General features: G+C 41.3%; 1 long non-coding RNA gene across 1 annotated transcript; it reads right to left on the bottom strand.

Moving 5' to 3' along the window:
* Positions 1–2,552: 2,552 nt before the first annotated feature.
* LOC140690414 (uncharacterized) lies at positions 2,553–7,169 on the bottom strand. The gene is made up of 4 exons (XR_012065684.1): positions 7,124–7,169; positions 5,215–5,345; positions 3,773–3,858; positions 2,553–2,914 (listed from the first exon to the last, which is right to left on the bottom strand). It is a non-coding gene; the product is annotated as an uncharacterized lncRNA (long non-coding RNA).
* Between the last annotated feature and the right edge of the window lie 2,259 nt (positions 7,170–9,428).

The following is a 9,428-nucleotide window of genomic DNA, read 5'->3' as shown; positions in this document are numbered from 1 at the left end:
GTTTAATTCCTTCCTTTCCATTGTTGATATCTTTATTTTTCTTGCATAACTTTACTGGTCAGAATCTCCAGTAGAACACTGAATAGAAATAGCAATGTCAGAAATTCTTGCCTGGTACGATTTTAGGGAGAGAAGCATTTCGCTTTTAACCACGAAGAGTGATGTTAGCCGTAGGTTTTTCATAGCTTCCCCTTTCCTGAGTTGAGGAAGGTCCTTGCAGTCTAAGTTTACTGAGAGTTTTCATCTCGGATGGGTGCTGAATTTGTCAAATGCTTTTGCTGCTTCAGTTGAGGTCATATGATTTTTCTTCTCTGTCCCATTAAGGTGGTAATTTACATTGATCGATCAGTGCTTAAGTAACATTTATTCCTGGGATAAACTCCGCTTAGTCTTTATGTCACATATACATAGTTGAATTATTATATATTGTTGACTATTACATATTGTTACTAATTTTTGGATGATTTCATCTCTGTTCGTAAAGAATTTATCATGTAAATTTGTTTTATTTTATTGTCTTCAAGTTTGGTATCAAGATACTCGCCCTAATTAAATAAGTCGAATATGTCCCCACTTCATCCACTTTCTGAACAATTTTGTAGAAGTTTGGCCTGTTTCACCAGCCTGTGGTAGATAGAATCCACCAGAGAAAGCAAACGACCAGGAGTTCATGGGAGTTTTTAAATGTGGAGGAGCGGGATGAGGTGTGGGAGGGAGTGCTCTGTGTTAACTCTAACTTTGCTGCTCCTCCAGAAGTCAGCAAGTATTTACTGAAATGGATTAAAGCCGAAGAAGAAAGGCCCACACGGCCAAGTGAAGGAGGGAAGTGTTACTATCAGTTTCACGAGGAGACGCTGGATGGGCGGTCATAGAGGCCCCGGTTACCAGATACGGCCTGTGTGGTTAGCGATCAAAAGCAGAATTTGGCATTTTTCCATCTCTTACTAGTTAGCTAGTCATGATTGAGACTAGTCTATACATAGAGCACCCCTTATATTAAAGCATAACTACAAAGCTTCTGGAAGATTGAGGATGGCCAAACATTCTTTGACCCTCCTCTGATAACAGATCACCCTATGACCCTCTTCCGTGAATCTGGTTGGACTGTGTTGGTTTGACCAGTCTGGTGAAGCGGAAGCACCACTCTCTCACTCTCTGGGCTCTTTGGCTAACACACTAGTTGATTCCTCTTCCTCTCCCTTAAAACGCTCACTCTCAGAACTCTGAGCCATCGTGTACGAAGTCCGGCAACTTTAGCGACGAGGTATGAAGAAAGGAGAGCCACCCAGCTGAGCCCAGGCACCTGCCATTTCCAACCAGACACGAGGCTTGTGGCCAAAGCCATCATGGAGCCCGCGGTCCGTCCATCAGCCTCCTTCCATCAGGTGCCCTATGGCGGCAACACAGGGGCAGAAGAACTGCTCACTTAATCCCTGGCCGCATTCCTGGCCTAAAAATTGATAATGTAGGACAAAACATTATTATTTTAAGCCACTAATACCCAAGGTAGCTATGATGCAGCGATGAGTAATGGAATAGATTTTGGTACCTGGAATTCGGGTGCTACCCTGCATCCCATGACTCTGGGTTCTAGAATGGGGAACAGACAGGAGCTGACGGGCTCCAAGGAGACGTTTGTGAAGCATTGTGGTTTGAAGCTGCATAGTGACTACATAATTAGCAAGCTGCATCCTGCATGACGAGGGAAAGAGGCAGTATATCCAGTGGATCCATGGGTCTTCTGGAGGGACGTAGGAAGTGCCGAGTGATTTCTACTAATTGTTTAAGAAAATATCAGAAGAGAAAGTTGACTGAGCAAAGAGCCTGCCTGTTAGAAAACACTGCAGACATGAGAAATCGATAATAAACATTTCACACCGTGACACCAGAAGTAAAATGATTTAGATGGCCCATCCTCCGAGTCCCTTGAATTTAGATTTCTATCAATACAGATACCTCCTTGTGGGAAATCAGTCCCAGGAAAGACTTTACAGGTCTGATGCGAGTAAGACATATTGAAAATTTATTCTCCGCATTGTTCCATCTCACAGTTCTGGGATTCCTACTGTAGTCAAAATCCTACTCTGATTATCCTGTAGGTTATACTGGCCAATAAATACTGAAATCTGGCCTTTCTGTTAACAGATTTTTTTTTTAATTAGCAACATTAGGAGATTACAGGTGCTTACTGAACTCTGCAGGGATCTGATACTGCTGTCCAGATGAAACGTTCTCTGTAAAATAATTATTAAAGAAAAAAAAGCTGCAAAAATTAACTCACAGAGATCCAGCCAGGGTTGCTCCTTCCCTGTGTGAACAAGTTCCTGATCAGAAATAACATTTCTCTGTAATTTTATTTTTAAATGATTCTAAGTTTTCAGACAAGCTTATAACTCATAGGTTAACTTGCAAATATGATCTCTCTTACTGCTAAATGCTTCAGTATTTATTTTCTAAAAACAAGCACATCCTCTTATATAGCTAGGGCACAGCTTTTAACTCAAGGAAATTAATATTGAGCCGATATTACCATCTAATCCACAGAACTCAATTTTATCTCACCAGTTGACCCAAAAATATCATTATTGGGTTCAGGATACAACCCAAGATCACACGTTACAGAGATTGGTATCTTTTATCTCTGCTATCTAGAACAGTTCCTGAGTCTGTCTGTCTGTCTTTTTTTTTTTAAGAGTTGACATTTTTGAAGAGTACTGGCCAGTTGTTTTGAAGACTATCCCTCCACTTGGGTTTGTGTGATCATTTCTCACAGTCGATGCACTTAGGTCACAATACCATGAAAGCAACGATGTGCTCTTTTCAGTGCGTCATACCAAGAGGTGCACAGTATCAGTTTATCCAAGGAGATCAGGATTAATCACTTGGTTACAACGGTGTCTATCAGATTTCTCCACTGTTAAGATGAAGAATAATTAAACTTATTAAATAATAATTTCAATATGTATTTTGTGAAAATATCATTGAAACTTATGAAATTGTTCCAATCCGAATCACTAACCAGTTTTAGCATTGTTGATGCTTCTTGCTTCAACCCACGATTACTGTGATGACGGTCAAATGGTGACTTTCTAACTCCATTATTCTCTCTGTGTTTATCGGTTGGCATTTTGCTATATGGGAGATCTTTCCCTTCTCTCACATTCATTTATTAATTCATTTAATCTTTATATCAATATGGGCTTGTCAATTCCATTTCTTACTCTAAATGTCACAGCCCACAACTATCATGTTTGTATTTTGCTCAACTTGCTCCAAACATGGACCCCCTTTCACCGAGCTCCAGGGTCCCACTATTAAGACATAATAATACGTCCTAATTGTTCTTGTTCTTTACTTAAGTTTCAGACACAAGGTATTCTAGCCTCCCCGAGACTAGGACTAAGCCATTTCCCCAGGTCGATCTGGTTCCTTCTGTGGAGAATGGTATTTAGAAGCCAAGATCTGGATGCCTGTTAAACTCATTGCTCCTGGGCTGTCCTTGTTTCTAGGCCCTCTCAGCAGCCTTTGTGAAGAGATATAAGTATAAACACACAAATCAATAAACACATAAAGACACATATGTACCTATATGATTTTCTACACATAGGCCTAGACCTAAATCCAAAGCTAAACTCAAAGCTTGAATTTACACTTATGCCTCCGATTCAGACCTAGTGCTAGAGACTTATTCCAGCCTTCCCCATGCTCTTATTTTGAGCTACTTTCCTTTACAGTGAGAAACCCGGCATGCATTGTTCTGACGTTTACTCACATTCTCCATCTCCCGGAGTTTAATGAAACTTCCAGCTGTGCCAACCCCAAACTTGGCCTTGAGTTAAAAAAGAAGACAGGGAATTTCTAGAATAGAAGGAGAACAGATCAAGCTGGAAAGAGAATGAATCTGAAACATGGTCCTGAGATTGTGAAGGGCCAGGGCTCTACTCAAGGCCTCTATCCTCAAAGTTATACAGTGTCCTCAGCTTGGCCTCTAACTCAGGCGGGGGACGGCCCGACCGATGGACTGTTCATCCCTCTGAGTTTTACTTTCTCTGTCTGTACATCAAGGAATCTGGGCTGGAAGAAAGACCACTGAGATAATCTTTTGCTCCAAGAATCTAAAACTGACCAATTTCCTCTCAGCCAAATCAGCCCCATACTGTAGCGATAACATACCGTAGGATGGCCGTAATTATGTAAATATCTTCATACCTGGCACTGTTATTTTCTGTTTTTACTAATTCCTCTCACTGAGGTGGGGAACAGGAGGCACTCTGACCAATGATAAGACTTAAACTGTAAAGTAGACTAGAGGGGAGGGTGTAGCCCAAGTGGCAGAGCGCATGCTCAGCATGCATGAGGTCCTGGGTTCAGTCCCCAGTGCCTCCTCCAAAAATAAATAAATAAACCTAGTTACCTCCCTCTCCCCACCCTCAAAAATTAAAGTGGACTAGACCAGACTGAATTTTCACTGCATGGGACAGCATTTTTCCTCCTCAGTTACCATGATGGGGAGAAGTAGCAAAGTAGGAATGGAAACAATCCAAACTTTGCGAAGCGTTTGATTCACTGAGCACGTTTACTCCTGACATTCGCTTGTCTCCCCCATCCAACAATTTACCCATCCCTTCCCAAAACAGGAACCACCAGGCAGGACGCACAACTGGACCCATGAAAACGCAAGGCGCAGTCATTAGAATGGCACAGGATAGCCCCATGCCACTCTCCCTCGGCTCCTATGTTTCTTTCCGTATCAGCATCCACATGCACCTGTAAGTCCTTCCAAGTCCATTTTACAGGCTCTGAAACGTCAGCAGCGAAGGAGAGCATGTCAACCAGCAGTGCCGCCCAAGATCTCACTTTACATAAGCTCTCAAGCTTTCCACATGCAAAGCGCATCAAAGAAATCCATTTGGTCCTTAAAAAATAATGATTCTGGCGCTCACAGGAACCGCGTGTGTGTCAATAACAGAGAAATGAGATGCTCTGAAAATCTGGAAAGGCATATGTGCAGAGTAACCCCTGCTGGGGGCATCTAGAAAAATGCACGTGATAAATGAACGTGGTTTCCCTTCCACTCCCCTGGACCCGTCTTTTAGCAAGCCGGTTCTTTCTTCTTGCCCACCACAAGGGTGAGAGAAACATCTATTCTTCTCTTCAGTAATTCCCACTATACTTTCTCAGACACTGTAGAAAATAGCTCTGTGGGGAACTTACACCATAATGTTCTGGTGCTGGAAGAGAGACGTTTGCCTGCGCTGGCGTTTCTGGGCACGATGTCAAATCGCATTGTGTTGGTGCACACTGAGGTGCTCTCTCCAGCTGACAGTGGTAGTAAATCTCGACGCCTTCCAGAGAAGTAAATCATTAGAAATAGTCTAACCCGTGTCAGGGGCTTCTGTATAAAACCTTTGTAAAATTACGGTAATGCAAGCACTTAAAATCAGATGCACACACACATACATTTCTATGAAATTTCAAATAAATGACCTAACTATTTAAGAGTACACAGGTCTTGTGTTCACACTATAGGGGATGGGACTGACATGCCAAAGATTTAATGTTTTTCCTTTAAAAAGGAGAAACATTATGTGGCTTTGCTGCTTATGGCAAATTTAAAGGTTCTGCAAACTAGCCTACCTTTTCTGTTCTCTTGTGTTTTTTTTTAATTGATGTCAGTGCAATTAAAAAAAAATAATCCTATATACAAGATCTTATGGTAGCTCACATCGAAAAAAAATGTGACAATGAATATATATATGTTCATGTAGAACTGAAAAAGTGTGCTCTACACTGGAATTTGACACAACATTGTAAAATGACTGTAGTTCAATAAAAAAAGTTAAAAAAAAATCCAGGCATATTTCCAAGGTACTCACACCAATGTATAATCTAGCTATAGGGCACATTTAAATAGAGCAGAAGAGGTTTTTAAAATTAGTGCTGTTGTTTTGCTTTGTTTTTATGTATGATTTGCAACTATAGTATCCATTTCACGCTGATTGAGTGCCTACTAGATGCTAATTGATCCAGGGAAATACCAAGACTTCTGGTGTAAAGTCTCTTTCTGCATACACCTCAGTAAATAGACAACGTACAAAAGGAGGGTTCAAATGACCCTCTAGGAAAGTAAATCCACAGACGTATTATATTACATTAATTATATTATATTAGACATATTATTACCTACCCACAGCTAATGCGTGTGGGGTTTATTTTGGAGGGTGAGAAACATGTTCTGGAATGAGATGGTGATAATGGTTGCAACATTTTGTGAATGTACTAAAAACACTAAGTTTTATACCTAAAATCGAGAGTCAGATGGCATGTTAATCATATCTCAATAAAGCTGTTTTTAAAAACGGATGATACAATTCCTGTAACGATGAGGTATGCAATATTTTGCAGCCTCTTATCTAAGAATCTAGGAAATAACCAAAAACTGGCACTTGTAAAAATTCTTTCCAAACTTAAATTATGATCAATTTTGAAACTTGCTAAGGGACTAACTTGCTTCTCCATGAGTCATTGTTCTCTGTTTTCCTTAGGGTTTCCTTAGGCCTTCTCTTAATTGGGTCCTGTTAGACATGCTGAATTTGCAGCTCTCAAAAGTAAAGTGGACTTTGACTAAGAAGCTGAAATATGATGGACTCCCTGAGTAGGAAGTGCCAAGGGACACTTCCTAATCAAATGTGCTTCGGCTTTCAGACTAGTGTGTGGACACACTGAGCCCTTGATAAAGACAGCTTAATGACATAGCTTGAAGTTAGGGGTAAGTCTGCAAACGAGGTGGTCAGGTTAGGAGAACATACTCAGAGCTTCAGGGGGCAGCTGACCCTCTCGAGTCCACAAATGCCCAGATACACGCCCCTCACGTGTACCCACTGTGGACACCGCAACTTAATCTTCCCCTGATCACCCTACGCAGGAAGCTCTCACTTCTCTGTGCAGCATCCTACAGTCGGTGCCCATGTCTTTTCAGGGAGAAGTCACAGACTGGGCAGTCCTCTCCCACGTCCTGCGTGATCTGGTCCAAGCTGCCTCTCTGCATCTCAGAACTCTGCTAACTCTCTCCAGCTACACTGGCCCCCAGGTTGTTCCCTGGACACATCAGGGAGAATCTTACCTGAAAGTTATGTTCCAGGTTCTCCCCTCTCTGCAGGACCCTTCCTTCACCCTCCATCCTTTGAGTAACTCCCTCACCTCCTTCTAGAATTTTGTTCAAATATCACCTTCTCAATGAGAACTTCCATGACTGTTCTACTGAATACCACCAACCGCCATCACCTCTACAGCTGACCCAGTCCTTCTCCCCCATAACATTCATCACCTTCCCAAACCATACGTAGTTGACTTATAGATTACTGCTATTGAGTCTCGTCCACCTCTCTCTGCTAGAATGTTAGGAGCCACAGAGAGGTAGGTAGTCTGTGGTTTTGTAAAATACTAATAAACAGAGACCTCGATCAAGCTGAGTTGGGACACCAAAAAGGGGCGCTTTCAGATCCTGTGACCGTAGCTGCGCCCAACAGGAAGAAGAAAGGCTCTTCTTTCCTGGCAAGGACTCAGCCAAAGCGAAGCCGTGGACTCTGTTTACTGCAGCCCCCCACCCCAGCTTCCTTGTCCTCTGTAAGAAGTGTTCTTCCCTTGCCACCAGGGGGCCAGCACAGGGCTCGTCATGGCTGCAGACCCCAGAACTGCCATGTTCTGCTAATCCTGAGTAAAGCCATTTTTGCTGGAGAAATGTCCGGCAGCCTCTTTGTTTCAGGACAACAGTCTATTGAGGTTTCACTAACAAAGCAGCTACTCCGCTGGTTTCTATTGCCTGAGTGGCTTCACATAGGTATGCGTAAAATTAACTACCACTGTGTGCATGTTTCCAAGCCTTATCTGGGGGAGGTGTAGTTCAGTGATAGTGTGCGCACTTGGCATGCACGAGGTCCTGGGTTCAATCCCCAGGACCTCCACTTAAAAAATAAATAAACAAATAAACCTAGTTACCTTCCCACCTCTGGCCAAAATTAAAAACCAAACTAAAACAAAACAACAATAAAGAAAAAAACAAAAACAAACAAACAAAAAACTACAAGCCTTGTCTAATAGGTTACTAACCAAAATTTCCAGACTTTCAGCTGTGTGGGTATAGAAGAAATGTCTTTGGTTGTCCCATGATCCTTAGTGACTGTCAACATTGCCCACCGGAAATGTGAAGCACACATTTAATGCAGGGAAGAACCAGTTACCCTTCTCATTGTTTCACAGGCAAAGAAATAGATTTTAAAAGGCTAGAAAGGCTCTCCAGAACCAAACAGTTAATAGGGGAGAAATTCAAGGAGTCAAATATATTTTTTGAAATGTGAAAATCTAATTATACTCGTAAGTCTTTGGCTTTAAATCCATTCAAAAATAATGTACCTATTTAAAAATGTGATTAGTAATGCGTAATTTTACCAGTGACAAAGCTTGCCTAGCGTGTTGGTGGCAATAAAATGCTCATTTTGATGCTTTTTTTACATTAATGGTCTCTTGAGACGAGCAAGGAGAAGTGCTAATGTTGTATGCGTCCATTTAATACTGTGGGTCACATAATTTGCATAACAGACCTTTGGAGCTTTTAATGATGGGCCGGCTCCTAACTTCCACATTCTTCTCCCGGAAAGAGGCTAACGTTTGATCTCATGTGCACGTAATCCTTCATTATGAAATACTGAAAGCAACGACTAACTAATATCATGTTTAGAGCTCAAGGTGCCAGCAGCAAAAGATGCAAATTAAAACCATTATTTCATCCTGATTCTGTATCACCAGGAGAAAGCACAGAAAGTTACTGCCGTTTGGAGCCAAAGGGTATTGTACCTTTTTGCGTGTGTGGTGAAATTCAGTTGCGCTTTTTAATAATACATCATTTTCTGAGTAATTATTTTAAATTTAAGCCCTTAATTTCTTTAAAATTGAAGTAGCAAGTTGATAAGAACAGTGCCACCCAGGTCATTTGAGGTTTTTCATTAAAAGCTTCAATATTTTGGTGAAGCTGGTTTATACTATACCTCATCTGGGGGGTGGGGGAAATTAACTAACTGGCAATGAGCCTCAATTAGTTATCATCCAAAAGCACCAAGATGACTAAATATGGGGCAACGGTGACACATGGGACAGAAATTCTACTCTGGAAGGAAGTTTGTGTTTTCCTTCTAATCGACTGTTTCTTGCAGTGGAACCCTCAGTTACTTTGAGGTACCATAAAAGAAAACATAGGTTATTTGAAGAATATTTTTTCTTTATCATGAAATTCTCCTTAACTTAGGACTTTGGGATTGTGGAATATAAACCTAAAGACATTCCTCTAATTTGAACATTTGTTAATAAAATAGCCTCCTTAGAGTTGACAGTTGAATGTATTTCTGATAAAACATAGTTTCCTGGTATTCCGT

Source organism: Vicugna pacos, chromosome 30 (assembly GCF_048564905.1).
Source record: "Vicugna pacos chromosome 30, VicPac4, whole genome shotgun sequence".
Lineage (NCBI taxonomy): Eukaryota > Metazoa > Chordata > Mammalia > Artiodactyla > Camelidae > Vicugna > Vicugna pacos.
The sequence above is the reverse complement of the archived record's forward strand: the minus strand, read 5'-3'. Positions and strand labels throughout refer to the sequence as shown.